This window comes from Lissotriton vulgaris, chromosome 3_1 (genome assembly GCF_964263255.1).
Source record: "Lissotriton vulgaris chromosome 3_1, aLisVul1.2, whole genome shotgun sequence".
NCBI lineage: Eukaryota > Metazoa > Chordata > Amphibia > Caudata > Salamandridae > Lissotriton > Lissotriton vulgaris.
In genome coordinates, this window is record NC_141689.1 from 1,727,206,462 (window position 1) to 1,727,221,702 (window position 15,241).

Consider the following 15,241-nt stretch of genomic DNA (forward strand, 5'->3'; position numbering starts at 1 on the left):
GTGACTGACATATGGCCCATAGACCCAGATACACTGCCAGCACCTGATACAGGAGTGTGAGACACAGCCACAGCCCGAGTGACTGACACATGGCCCATAGACCCAGATACACTGCCAGCACCTGATACAGGAGTGTGAGACACAGCCACAACCCGAGTGACTGACACATGGCCCATAGACCCAGATACACTGCCAGCACCTGATACAGGAGTGTGAGACACAGCCACAGCCCGAGTGACTGACACATGGCCCATAGACCCAGATACACTGCCAGCACCTGATACAGGAGTGTGAGACACAGCCACAGCCCGAGTGACTGACACATGGCCCATAGACCCAGATACACTGCCAGCACCTGATACAGGAGTGTGAGACACAGCCACAGCCCGAGGGACTGACACATGGCCCATAGACCCAGATACACTGCCAGCACCTGATACAGGATAGGGCTCAACGGATACAGTGCCACTACATGATGCATAACAGCAAACAACAGACACAGTGCCACTACCTGACACATGCGAGTCAACTGCAGCGGCACCACTGGGAACACTGAAATGATGAGCCACAGGGCTGTATGGTCCAGGAGGCAGGTTGGCTCTGGGAGCGGGGGATAGTTGCAATTGGCCGACATCAGGTTGGGCATGTGTCAATGCTATGTGTCTACGTTTCTTGGGGATATGTGACTGCACCCTGGACAGGACAGGACTGGCAAGTGGGCCGGACTGAGAAGAAATATCACCCACCATGGGATGTGCATCTGCTGGCGGGGGAATGCTCTCTGGGGACGTGCTGGAGCCTGCTTGTCGTTTGCTGTGAGGCTGCCTTCTGGCCTCTGCAACATGTGTCATGGGGGATGCTACTACAGGGTCCACCTGCATCCGTTCCTGACGGGCCCTGATGGGAGTGGAGGTAAGGGGTGACTCCACTGCGGAGACAACTGTATTCCGTTTCCCAGAAAACAGCAGCCTCAGTGCATCAATGGGTGATGTATGCCTGTCCTTGACAGCGCCACTGTCCATGGGAGATGCCTTGGCCCTTGAATGTTCCATTTCCGTAGGAGGAATGTTGTCTGTGGACTTTCCCTGTTCCCTGGATGGTGCCCTGTTCCAGGCAGCAGACTTGTCGTCTGTGGTGTACATATTAACCCTGGGCGGAGTGGGCGTAGTGGGGCTTCGCGGAGCTACGCGAAGTGGGCGAGAAACTACGCCCACCTCCGCACTCCGCGTAGCCCCACTACGCACCACAGGCCTCCCTCCCGCCCTCCCTAAATACGTTAAATTAAAAGTATTAAATAATTGAAAAGGCACTTACCTTGCCCGCCGCTGCCCGCCGCGTCCCCGGGGCTCGCTATCTTCTTTGTTGCCGTCTTGTTTACTAATGCGCATGCGCGGGCGGCCGCGCATGCGCATTTTCTCGTGAGAAATGCGCATGCGCGGCCGCCCGCGCATGCGCATTATTAAACAAGACGGCAACAAAGAAGATATCGAGCCCCGGGGACGCGGCGGGCAGCGGCGGGCAAGGTAAGTGCCTTTTTAATTATTTAATACTGTTAATTTAACGTATTTAGGGAGGGCGGGAGGGAGGCGGGTGGCGGCCAGCTACGCTCCGTCTGCGGAGCTTGCGTAGTGCCGCCTGGCTACGCCCGCTACGCAAAATGCGGAGTAGGCGGCACTACGCAAACTCCGTGCACGGAGCGTAGCTGGCCGCCCACTCTTAGTACATATCCCCAGGACACACCTTCTCCCTGTGTGTGTCCCTGCCCCTGGGAGGGTCCGTGCTCTTCTTAGGTGCGTTTGTCTTGTGACTGTCCTTGTCCCTGCCCTTGGTAGAAGCTCCTTCCTTCCTAGTCTCCCTGCCCTTGGGAGTGGCTCCTTCATTCCTAGTCTCCCTGCCCTTGGGAGTGGCTCCTTCCCTCCTAGTCTCCCTGCCCTTGGGAGTGGGTCCTTCCTTCAAAGTCTCCCTGCCCTTGGGAGTGTCTCCATCCTTCAAAGTCTCCCTGCCCTTGGGAGTGGCTCCTTCCTTCCTAGTCTCCCTGCCCTAGGGAGTGGTTCCTTCCGTCCTAGTCTCCCTGCCCTTGGGAGTGGGTCCTTCCTTCAAAGTCTCCCTGCCCTTGGGAGTGTCTCCTTCCTTCAAAGTCTCCCTGCCCTTGGGACTGGCTCCTTCCTTTCTAGTCTCCCTGCCCTTGGGAGTGGGTCCTTCCTTCCCAGTCTCCCTGGCCCTGGGAGTGTCCCAGCTCTCATGATGTGCCTACGTCTTCTGATTGTCCTTGTCCAAGGTAGTGTCAATGGAACTGGGAGTAAGGCTTGCCTTGGGAGTACCTTGTGTGTGGGATGCCTGTGCAGCATGTGTAGCCATTACACCCAACCCCTCTTCTGGATCACGTGTGTGTACTACACTGTATCTGACGTTGTCTTTGTGAACAGATTTAGGTGACCTAGGGGATGGTGTCTGAGCCCTCCGTGCCTTGACGTGCTGGCTGACGCTGCTTCTAGTGCAATAACCTGTATTAGAGTCCTGGTCAGAATATTCACTCCCCCCTGAGACATCCAGTGTTGTAGATGGTGGAACAGAAGTAGCACACAGTCCATGTGACTGTACAATGGCAGACGACACACTGTTAGCCAATGACTGCACTGTCCTGTGTAGACCAGCCAGATCGCCATGCATACCTTCCATGAAAGCCACCACCTGCGCCAACTTCCTATCGTGGTCTTGGAAAGCATTTATCATATTGGTCTGCCTCACACGCAGCTGTCGCAGCAGATCAACAGCCTCTGCACAAAGAGCATTTTGGCTCACCGAGGCTGGGGCAGCGGTGCCGACACCGAACGCCACTCTGCTCCCCCTACTCCGGCGTGCACGAACAGTACATGGTGCAGTTGGCGGCAGGGTGGGCCCTGTGTGCTGTGTCCCGACCGAAGGTGTTGATTGCCCACTCCCAGTCTGTGACAACAGTGCTGACTCACCAACACTGTCGGAAGATGATGACGATGTTGTCTCCACATGCGAGTCCTCCGGGACGGTCCTGTCCCCCTCTCCGGCGCTGACCCCTTCTGTGTCAGTCTGCGTCTGGCGGCGTCTGATCCGGATGCATTGCCTTCCATCATCTCCTCTGTCTGTGGCTGAGTGCCCTCTGCCAAAGCTGAAATGCACAGGAAATGGGTGTAAGTCATGGGCACACTCACGTACAGTACTACTACGGAATCCCTAATGCCATTGATGACAATGTACATCGATCCCGCAACCTGCACACGGGCCACCCCTACCAGTCATCCTCACAGGAATTAAGTGGCGTTGGCCGTGCTACATGTACAGCATGCGGACAGGGCATGAGCAACTACATCTGCACACCAGTCTTGCCATGGGGTGACGGAGCACTACAGCATGTGCATCAACACTCAACTGCTTAGCGAGTGGCGTCTCAACATGCCGCACCGGGAAGTGACATTTAACTGCGCCAATGTCACCAACAAGCCATTGCAACGAGCCACACGATACACGGAAGTCACTAATGTGTCTGGGCAACAATACATGCGTTGGACTCACAAGCAACATACACTGACAGTATGCTTACCGCCACGTTGCTGTTCATCCACACGCAACCGCTCGGACAGGTCAGGATGCGTCACAGCTATGATACAGTGCATGAGAGGGGTCATTGAGCATCGGGCCAGACGTGCCGTTCTTGGAATCATCCCTAGTGCCACTTCCGCTACATTCTTGCTCAGCCTGGAAATGTCGTCCCAGCATTTGTGGCAGTGTGTATGTCGTCTATTGGACACCCCCACAGCTCGTACATCACATGCAATGCTCCTCCACACGTCCTTGCGAAGGTGCAGCTTGACCTACCATGATGGGAGACAAAAGGGTGCAAGTCAGTGGACAGTTGGCCAGTCACACAGATAGGGGCAACACGTTTCTCTCTGCAGCCATGCACATTGCAACTCATGTGTTGGTCCCACATCACACCGCCAGGATTCCAGAGCCCAGGTGTCATGGAACACCTCATGCACAACAACTTGTCCCCCACTGCACTTACCACCTGTCCGGGTGCGCCGTACAGGCGTCCGTAGTTGCGGAGCACACCGTCCACGAGGACATCCAGCTCTGCGGCGGTGAAGGGACGAGACCGGATCTCTTTGACTCTCGACATGCCAAGGTCACGGAGTATGGCACTAGAGCGGCAGTCGGTGGTCAGCTCCGCAGCAGCAGGTGGAGGTGATGGTCACAGGCAGCAGTCGGTGGTCAGCTCCGCAGCAGCAGGTGGAGGTGATGGTCACAGGCAGCAGTCGGTGGTCAGCTCCGCAGCAGCAGGTGGAGGTGATGGTCACAGGCAGCAGTCGGTGGTCATCGTAGAATGTGTGCTTTTGCACATGACACATATATAGGGCCCTGTGGCCATGTCAGTGGCATACGGCGCCAGCCATTGGTCAGCCCTGGAAGCGTGTTTGGAAAAGGGCCAATGACTGGCCCTGGTGTTGCGGTGCACAGCATACGGTACATTCTATTGGGCATATGTGGCCCTTGTTCACACCTCCCATTGGCTGCACGTGCACAGACCGTCACGCTCACACACCGGCAAGTGCATGTGCTAGACTCCGGGACGGATGCTTCACTTGCAACAATGTTCTATCACTGGCGCCACATCCATAAGCTGATGTCAATGCACATGGAAGGTCATGACCCCCCTTACAGTGACATTGCATCATCCAGCCTACACCGGCCGGCCCAGCCCTGCCCAGGACTGCCGTGCCGGCCATGTCAACTACCGCCGTTTCAGGCCCCGTCCACTACCGCCGTGCCAGGCCCTGCCCAGGACCGCCGTGCCGGCCATGTCAACTACCGCCGTTTCAGGCCCCGTCCACTACCGCCGTGCCAGGCCCTGCCCAGGACCGCCGTGCCGGCCATGTCAACTACCGCCGTATCAGGCCCCGTCCACTACCGCCGTGCCGGGCCCCGCCATGGCACGGCGGTAGTGGACGGGGCCTGAAACGGTGGTAGTTGACATGGCCGGCACGGCGGTCCTGGGCAGGGCCTGGCACGGCGGTAGTTGACATGGCCAGCACGGCGGTCCTGGGCAGGGCCTGGCACGGCGGTAGTGGACGGGGCCTGAAACGGCGGTAGTTGACATGGCCAGCACGGCGGTCCTGGGCAGGGCCTGGCACGGCGGTAGTTGACTTGGCCGGCATGGCGGTCCTGGTCAGGACCTGGCACGGCGGTAGTGGACGGGGCCTGAAACGGCGGTAGTTTATATGGCCGGCACGGCAGTCCTGGGCAGGGCTGGGCCGGCCGGTGTAGGCTGGATGATGTAATGTCACTGTAAGGGGGGTCATGACCTGCCATGTGCATTGACATCAGCTTATGGATGTGTTGGCCTGCACCTCCCTCGCCGAATACGTGCCCCGCCATGGTGGCGCCAGTGATAGAACATTGTTGCAAGTGAAGCATCCGTCCCAGAGTCTAGCACATGCACTTGCCGGTGTGTGAGCGTGACGGACCGTGCACATGCAGACAATGGGAATGTTGAACTCGGGCCGCGTATGCCCAGACGTAAACAGCGGAAGCAGTGCACCGCCATGGCGGGATCAATAATTGCATCTTAGCTGACGATGCACCTTGTTCCATTGTCTGCAGCTGCCTGATGACGGTTGTGTGCGTGATTGCGTGACTCCACATGTCATGCTCTATCCCATGTGTGTCCATACCATGGCCATCGGTGTGCCACAAATGTCCATCACATGTGCAAGTCGACATCGTGTATTTCCCTACACAAGTTTATCGTACCTCACATCTACACAGTAGATCCCGGATGTATCGGCACATTGTGATTCAGTTGTCAGTGAGTGGTATATGTGAGATATTGACTATGGTGGGGTTTCACTTGTGTTCAGTGCATGTGTGTTGCCTATTGTGTCACCATGCATGTGATGTCCGTATGGCCACCATTATTGGTGATGCCATTGGTGAATCAAGAAATGGTGTGTGTGTGTATATTTTCGTTTGTGTGCATGCACTTGCATGTGTGTATGTGATGTTGCGCCTACACATGTGGGTCATGTCACATGTCTTGTTGGCAGTGTTGTTGAGGTGAGACAAAGTGCACTGCACATGTTGCAACCCATCATGTTGCTAGTGGCTGCACATTGTTGCTACGTCAATCCATGTTGTAGTGACAATCAGAGATGTCACACATATGACAATTATACACTGCATATTACATGTTAGTAGAGTGCGTTGACATGTGAGTGAGTTGCACAGACATGCGTTGTATGTGAATTGACTTCCATTCCATCTACTCCCACACAGGAGGGCTCCAAATGTCCATCGCCCATACACTGTGCTGGAGGATATGGTGGACGAGGAGGTGATCCGGAAATTGAGGCTGGATCGTCGTCGATTGATGGAGCTTGTGAACCAATTGTCTCCTCACCTGCAGCCGCGAAGAACCTATCCAGGTTCCATTACACCCACGCAAAAGGTGATGGCGGCACTCCATTTTTTTGCAACAGGCTCATTTCAGTACACAGTTGGACATGCCGGGGGAATGTCACAGGCCATGTTCAGCACGGTACTTCGGGATGTACTGACAGCCATGATGCTGTACAAGCATGACTACATTCATTTTCCACAGGCGGCAGAGTTGGCAGTGGTCAAAGCAGACTTCTATGCACTGGGTCGCATACCACACGTTGTGGGTTCCATTGATGGCATGCATATCGCGATCATTCCACCACGGGCACGTGAGCAGGTGTTTAGGAATCGGAAGCACTTCCATTCCATCAATGTGCAGGTGGTGTGCCAGGCCGACAACATATTCTCACATGTGTGTGCAAGATTTCCAGGCTCTGCACATGACGCCCACATCATGCGGAGCAGCATTGTCCCCCAACTGATGGCAAATCTGCGTCCGGCACAAGCGTGGCTTGTTGGTGAGTATGCTGTGGTGACAGGAGTGATATTTGTGTGGCATGGTGTGCCCACCTATTCAGGTTGTGATGTTTCTCTCTCTCTCTCTCTCTCTCTTCCACCAACACAGGCGACTCGGCTTACCCAAATAGGCCTTGGCTGCTGAGTCCCATACGCAACCCAACTACAGCGGGAGAAATGCGATACTATGATGCCCATGGAAGGACACGTCGAGTGGTAGAACAAACTTTTGGCCTGCTTAAGTCTAGGTTTCGGTGCCTGGATAAGAATGGAGGGGCCCTGCCTTACTCACCAGGCAAAGTATGCAAGATCGTGATTTCCTGCTGCATGCTCCACAACCTGGCCTTACGCAATAACATTGAACTGCTCTTGGACCCCGATGAACAGCAAGTTCCTCGACCTCCCGACCCACCCATGTCGACTGATGAGGATAGTGGTGAGGAGGAAGGTGTGGACCAGAGGCGCCAGATCATTGATCACTACTTCCCTTGATTGTGAGTGTGCTCCTCTTGTGCTGCTTGTGTATGCCCTGTGTAGGTTTGCTGGTCTTGTGTCATTGTGGTGTGCATCATCTATGTGTTCTGCAATGTGATGTATGCATGTGTGTGTGTGTGTCTTCATTTATGAGTACATGCACGTCTCCATGATGTGTGTAGTCCCATCCATTCCTGTTGTGATGCGTGTGGTATGTTGAATGATGCACTGCAGTGTGTTGGGATGAGTGTGATCATGTTTCCTAACGTGTCTTTGCGGTTTCTATGTTTCCCTAGGTCGCTCCCTTGCGGCATCATTCTGTACCAGTTGGATCCCTGAACCTGGTAACGTCTGTTTCTGATGCAATCATGTGAATAAACATGGAGGCAACACATCATTGAGTGAGTAAGTGGTATTTATTTACAGATTGTGCATAGGTGTAGGTGCATATTTACAAATGAGTGAAGGGGTGGGGGAGTGAGAGTTAAAGGTTATGGCAGATGAAATGTCCGTGCTGACACCACATAGGGTGGCGTCTGCCTAGTGCAGCAGGCCTGTGCCAGGTGGGACCGGATAGTTGGCAGGGTGAATGGCAGGCTCAGGTACTGTAACAGTCATTGTCGGCTCCTCTTGGAGCGTGTGGAAGGAGCTTCAACACTGCTCTCGCCCACTTCCAGCCTCGGACGGCCCCTCCGTCTTTGTGTCGGGACGGAGTCAGCTGGGGGCGCAGGCTGATTAGGTACCACATCTGCCGCCAGGGGCGCAGGTGGCGGTGGTGGTGGCGGTGGCGTTGTTTGAGGGGGTGTGGGGAGGGTGGTGTTGGCGGATATCCATGGCATCCATATGGTATTAGTCATGGTAAATATGTCCACTAGTTGGCCAAGCCGCCTCTCAATGGCCCCCAACATTGCAGTGTTCTCAACAAAGTCCTGGTGAGCCCGGTCTGCCTGTGCCTGGCCATGTTGATAGTTTTCCTCGACCCTGGCTAGTGCTTCCAGCGACTGTTGCACGGCATTGGGTGTGTTTGTTTCCTCATGCCGTCTTTGTGCTGTGCTCCTGCCTGCTGGACCTGGCCTTGCATCTCTGCTTTGCCTCACACTCTCCCTGCGTGGCTGGGATGGCGCTGGCCCGGCGTTGGATGGTGGGTTGGGCAGGGTGGCAGGGGCAGAAGTGGTGGTAGTAGTGGTGGTGGAGGTGGTGCTGGTGGTGGCTGTGCAGGTCACAGTGGCCGGTGTTGTGGAAATGGCAGAGGCCGTAGTACTTGGTGCAGGTGTGACCTGGGAGCCAGATGTCCCTGGCTGCCTGCTTGAGCCGGCACCATCCTCAGCCCCGGAGGTGGCTGGCCAATCGTCCCCTGAGACTTCTGAGTGTGGCGAGTCTGGAGGCCGGGTGTTTATTCCAGCTGTCAGATTAGGATCACCTGCAAAACAAAAATATGAGGATGAGTCATGTGGCGATTACGTGTCATTTTCTTTTTGTTGGCAATTCAGTCGGCACTGGCACTCACCCCACTGGAGTTCTGGACTTTTTGGTTCCGTCCAGAGGTGTCAGGGATAACACCCGAAGACCCCGGAGTTCTACCTGTCTCGGTGCACAAATAAACAGAAACACGGGCTTCTCGATGGTGGCGTCAAAGACCAAAGGTTTGTTACTGCAGGGACACAGAAGTCACAGAAACTACACACGGGCAGTATCTAGGAGCCTGTTCGATTTGTACAAAGAGGGTTGCTCCTTATATACTAAATATTAGGCTTCGGGCAAATTCTTTACATGATAGTGCATTCCTAAACCTTTGCGTCCTAAACAATAAATATTTGGCGTTGCACAGGAATCGTCAACAATATCTGATGTCAAAACATTACGAATGAGGGGTTCCCACTATTCCATCATAATCCCATGTCAACTTTTCATTCAAGAGCCGGACCGCCTCATCGTAAATTTCGTTACCTCCCCCTAATAAAGGCCCAGAAGGAAAGGAGCAGAGCCAGGTGTAGAAGATAGAAAAGCAGGATAAGAGATGTTTGTGGGTCGTAAATGGGCAAGGCTACCGACTTCGGCCGCCTAATCATGATCAGGCCAACGAACACGAGAACCAGTATAGCAGGACTGGCCTCAGGCAGAGGAGGCAGTTTCTGTCGAGTCATGCAACCATGGCGTTTTCTGTCTAAAGGTGCACGTGTCACTAGAGAGGTGAATCGCCGGCCAAAGCCTACGTGTCCTTAATCGAAATGAAGTAATCAGAGGTCATTGCGTGTCCATTGTCTATGTGAGGGCAAGAAAAACAAAATGGCTGCCATAATCTAAGATGGATGCCATGGGTAGATCAGAAATGTGTTTGTAACAGGAGTACTCTTGTTCGTAGCATAGCGAAAACACCAGGATATGCTAAATGGATCATTTGCGGTTCACTGATACCAAAATTATGTATTTACGACAATGTTGAATACACGGGTTCAAATCGTCACGGAACCTCAGACCCTCCTTTTGCCCTTACATAGGCAATTACTTAGTCTATGTCAGAGTTTAATACTATACTCATCAGGTCAGTGACATGTTGCTGTATCATCATCCTTTCTCGCGCCTTTTCTCCAAACGCAGGTGGTTTTCTGAAACAGGTTGCAGCACAGAGACTACACAAAGCGGGACCACACTGGATAATCAGGCAGCACGAGAACAGTAATACTAAGATGACACCAATGACCATCAGAACCTTCCATCCCCACGCTGATAGCAGAGTCCAAAACCACTCCATTAAGGACCAGTTTCCCTTGTCTACGTGTATAGAGTCGGAAATATTGTGTAGCTTAGAGATCGCCTCATAGACAGTTGGAGCGTTATTGGGAATAAAAACACAGCAGCTCGATTGGATCATTCTGCATACCCCACCTCGATCTGCAAGTATTACGTCTAGAACCATACGGTTCTGCAACATCATGAGATGATCCGCCTGAAGCTCAGCTGTCAAGTTGCTAAGGGCACCAGCAGTTTCGGTAATAGTAGATTCAACTACCCGTGTTAGCTGATGTATATTTCTACTATTGGCCATAGGCCCCCAGAACGGAAGGAAACCTTTGAAGAAGTCTCCAGCTTCCTGACCAGCGGTATCTTCCTTGCTAAAGACACCTCTTGCTACTCTGGTCTTGTGATAATCTGAAGACGCAGTGTACGTTGGAGGCAACAGTCGAGCAATATAACATGAACCTGAAAAGTCAGCAGGCAACCATGTATACGCTCTGTCTTGACAGATGAAGTAGGTACCCCTAGCAGTAAGAAAGGCAGGGGAAGAGTTAGACGGAAACACGTAAGTCTCAACGCACTCACTCTTCCCTAGCTGAGCTCTCGGATTCCTCCCATTTCCCTGCAAACAGACTTGACCTCGGTGAGGTACGACCCAGACTGGAGTGGAGCTTTTACGCTTGCTTTCTCCCAAACTAAGGCGATACTCTGTAGAATTCCAACTCAAATATACCCGTAATTCATCTCTAGGGTAAGATGAAGTATTATTGACGTCTCTAATCATGTCAATAATTCCCTGGACTAAAGCTTTGTTGACAGAGTTGTATTTAGTGGAACGTGGTGGACGCGGAGGATAGGTCTCGAGGGCATAGGCAAAAATGGTCTGAAAGGCCTGAAATGATCCATTATAGCTAAAAGGCAAAACTAGATAGGGAATGCCTTTATCCATAGTGTGGGGTATCAAGCCACACACCCAGCAGTCTGTAGTGTTAACTACCAGTTGGTGTTGGTGCAAGAGCTGTACAAATGTGTTATTAATGAATTCTGAGCGTCGAGCTTGTTCGTGTTCAGGAAATGAGTGAAAAGAATGTACAGAAGAAACAGTAGAAGAAACAGGATCAAGGGGAGGTACTGTAGTTGTTACCGGTGTAAAAATTAAATGCACGCCTAAGACGATTCCACCCACCAACATTATCAAAACAATCAAAAATGTAATGGCACATTGCATTAGAAAACATTTGCTGTGAAGAATTTTGTAAAGTCTGTTTCTGCGAACATAAATTACATTTTCTCGTTGCAGCTCAGGAAGCTCCATCTTCTACAATCTGCTTGCGACCACTGATGATGTGTACGTAGATGAAAATGCCTCTATCAGCCCTGGGAGTTCCCAAAACTAACAGAAAGATCGACCTAGTGTCTGACCCCCGCAGATTCAACTAGGCACACAGCCACGACCCTACGGCTACCCAGACGGCAAGGCAATTTTAAAACAACAAAACAATGCAAAGTATTAGCAAACTTCCTGGCTGGAGGCAAAGTGTCAAAATTCAAATGTATAACATAGGCAGTTTCCTGCTTTATTTGTCCATATTGCGAGATCGTAAATTGTATCTCAGTTTTGCAGGAACTGTTTGATCTGGAAACAGTGTATTTTCAGCAGGTGTTGCAATGTTCAAGTTCGCAGATGGTAAATGTTCTTTTGTCGCAGGTGTCAAATGTTCAGAGTTCATAAGAGCAGTTTCAGGAGGAGAGCCAGAGTTCGATGTGTCAGTGATTAGTTCTGCATCGCTGAAAGGGATAAACCTGGGTATTTGTTCAGTTTCAGAGGCGCCGATTCCCGTCGTCACCCAGTTGTCGTAAGGAAGTGGCAAGGGCACACGTTTGACGTGTGTCGTGTGAATCCAGTTTTTTCGTCCGGCCACACAAATAGCAGTTCTCGTCGCCAATAGCACCTGGAAGGGGCCAACAAATCTGGGCTGAAGATTTTTCGTTCTTGCGAAATTACGAATGACGACGTGGTCCCCTGGTTTCAGCTGATGACCTGGACTCTCCGGTGGCTTTGGCAATGCATCGAAAACCTGTTGGTGAATAAGACTCAATTTAGCAGTCAAGTCGAAAAGGTAATCAATTAACATTGGATATTCCAGCTGTCTAAATTCCTTTGGCCTAGGTACCCCCCACACATTGGCGGGACGACCGAACACTATTTCATATGGACTGAGCCCTACTCTAGAATGTACCGTCGCTCTCGTGGATAACAGAGCCAAAGGTAGTGCATCTGGCCAGGGCAAACCCGTGGATGCTTGTATCTTAGCAAGTTTTAGTTTGAGGGTGCCATTGTAACCCTCAACTAAACCAGCAGACTGGGGATGGTTCGCACTTTGGAATTTTTGTTTAATCCCTAAACCGGCACACACACTCTGCATAACTTTCCCTACGAACTCACTTCCATTATCTGACCATACAATCCGTGGCATGCCATACCTGGGGAAGTATTCTTTGAGAAGAATTTTGGCACTAGACAAAGCAGTGTTGTCCTTCAGTGGATATGCTTCGATCCATCTGGAAAAAGCACAAACTACCACTAGGATGTACTTTAGATTGTTGCAACGATCCATGTGAATGAAGTCTAACTGAATCACTTCAAAGGGGCAAGAAGGAGGAGCGAAGTGACCAGCGGGTGTGGGGATTCCCTTGCCAGGATTATGCATCAGGCATACCATACAATTTTTCACCACTCTCTCTGCACACTTACTAATCCCATCATTCTTCCAGACTGGAGCCAACATCTTACAAATCCCTTTAGAACTGATGTGCGCTGCTCCATGCGCCATCGTTACTACTGCAAGCACGTACGCATCAGGCAACATCCAACGCTGTTGTTCCGACAAATCAATCCAACACCCACTCGAGTCCAATTTACCCGTATTCTCTTTCCATGCAAGCTTTTCCTCCTCAGTCGCCTCTTTCTGAATTTCTTTCACACTTTCCACTGTGTCCTCACACATTCCAGACTCAGAAGTCCATCTTGCAGACGTTGCAACATACATTCTACTCATCATATTCCTAGCTGTCTGTTTAGCGATCTCATCAGCAAAAGCATTCCCACGACCAACATCATCCGTGATTGCTTTATGAGCACTGCACTTCACAATCGCAACTTCAGTCGGCAAGGTTAGAGATTCCAACAAGTCGTTAACTAGCTGACCATGTTGAATCTTAGTCCCATGGGACGTAATGAAACCTCTCTCTCTCCACAAACGGCCAAAACTATGGGCCACGCCGAACGCGTACTGACTATCTGTGAACACATTCACTCTCTTTCCCTTAGCTAAAACACACGCTCTCGTTAGTGCAATCAATTCCGCAGCTTCGGCAGAATTCTGACTCACTCTCGCAGTTTCCACAATCGTACTCAAAGTCGTTACTGCGTAAGCAGCAGTCACATCACCATTCTCCAATTTAAAGCACGATCCATCAACATACAACGTGCCATCTGGATCTGACAACGGAGTGTCTTTTAAATCAATTCGTCCTTTAGTCTCTTCCTCGGTTCTGAAACAACAATCATGGGGTTCAGAATCACTCGACTCCTGATTAGTCGGCAACAATGTTGCTGGATTCAGTACATTGCATCTTTTGATCTGAATATGACTCGCTAACAGTGTCAGCTCATAGCCTGATAATCTAGCACTGGTAAGGTGCTGTGTCTTGGTTCGGTTCATGAGTGTATCCACGGCATGAGGAACCATAACCACTAGCATGTTGTTCATCACCAAACCAGCAGATTGTCGAATGGAAGCTGCAGCTGCCGCTGTAGCTCTCAAACAACTAGGCAACGCTCTCGCTACCGGATCTAATGTTGATGAAAAATACGCACAAGGGCGTTGTTTGTCACCAAATCTCTGTGTCAGAACACTCAACGCACACCCTTCTCTCTCGTGAACATAGAGCGTGAATGGCTTACTGTAATCAGGTGTACCCAATACAGGAGCTGAACATAGTGCATTTCGTAATTCAGAAAAACTCTCCTGACATTCAGCAGACCACGGCACCGGACTCGGAACATTTTTCCCAGTCAAAGCTACCAATAGTTTTGCCAAAAGAGAAAAATTTGGGATCCACTGCCTACAATATGAGGTAATACCTAAAAAGGCACGTACTTCTCTCTGTGTGCTGGGAACATTCATTTGCGTAATTGCTTTTATTCTCTCTGGGGTCAACTTCCTTCCCTCCTTTGACAAGAGATGACCTAGGTAGGTCACTTCTTGGCAACAGTATTGCATTTTCGAAGGTGACACCTTGTGGTTCAAACTAGACAAATGATGCAATAGGGAAATTGTAGCTGCTTTGTAAGTTTCTTTGTCATCGGCAGCCACTAGAAGATCATCTACATATTGCACTAGAGCAGAACCAGGAGGAAGTACAAAGGAATCTAACTGACTTTTTAATGCCTGACTGTAAATGGACGGACTCTCACAATAGCCTTGTGGAGCACGTTTAAACCTGAAGCTTCGACCTCCTAGAGAGAAGCCGAAAATATCTCTGCTTTCTTTGGCTATCGAAATGCTGAAAAAGGCATTCTTCAAGTCGATGACTGAAAACCATGTGGCTGTAGCAGGAATCAACGTTAACAATGCAGTAATGTCTGGAACCACAGGAAACTGCGGAACCACAATTTTGTTAACCTCCCTAAGATCGATTACAAACCTATACACTGGAGGCTTGGAAGGATCAGTACGTTTCAAAATTGGTAATACAGGACTGTTACAGACATTTCCTCTAGTTTCCTCAACCACGCCTTTCTTAATCAAGTCTTGCACGATCAATAAAAGTGCACGTTCACCTTCATTAGAAATCTTGTATTGAGGAATTCGTGGAAATTTGACATTTGCTTTCAAAGTGACTACATATGGTGGAATTTCTAAAAGGCCTACATCTTTAGGACCAGTCGCTCAAAGAGTATCAGTGAGTGAACGCAGCTCTGGCGGGAGTGCATCCATTGATAAGTACATCGGAGAGGTGATTCTTTTACCCAATGTAAGCTGTACTCCTGACAGAGAACAGTACAATGTCGCATATAGGCGTTTTAACAAGTCTA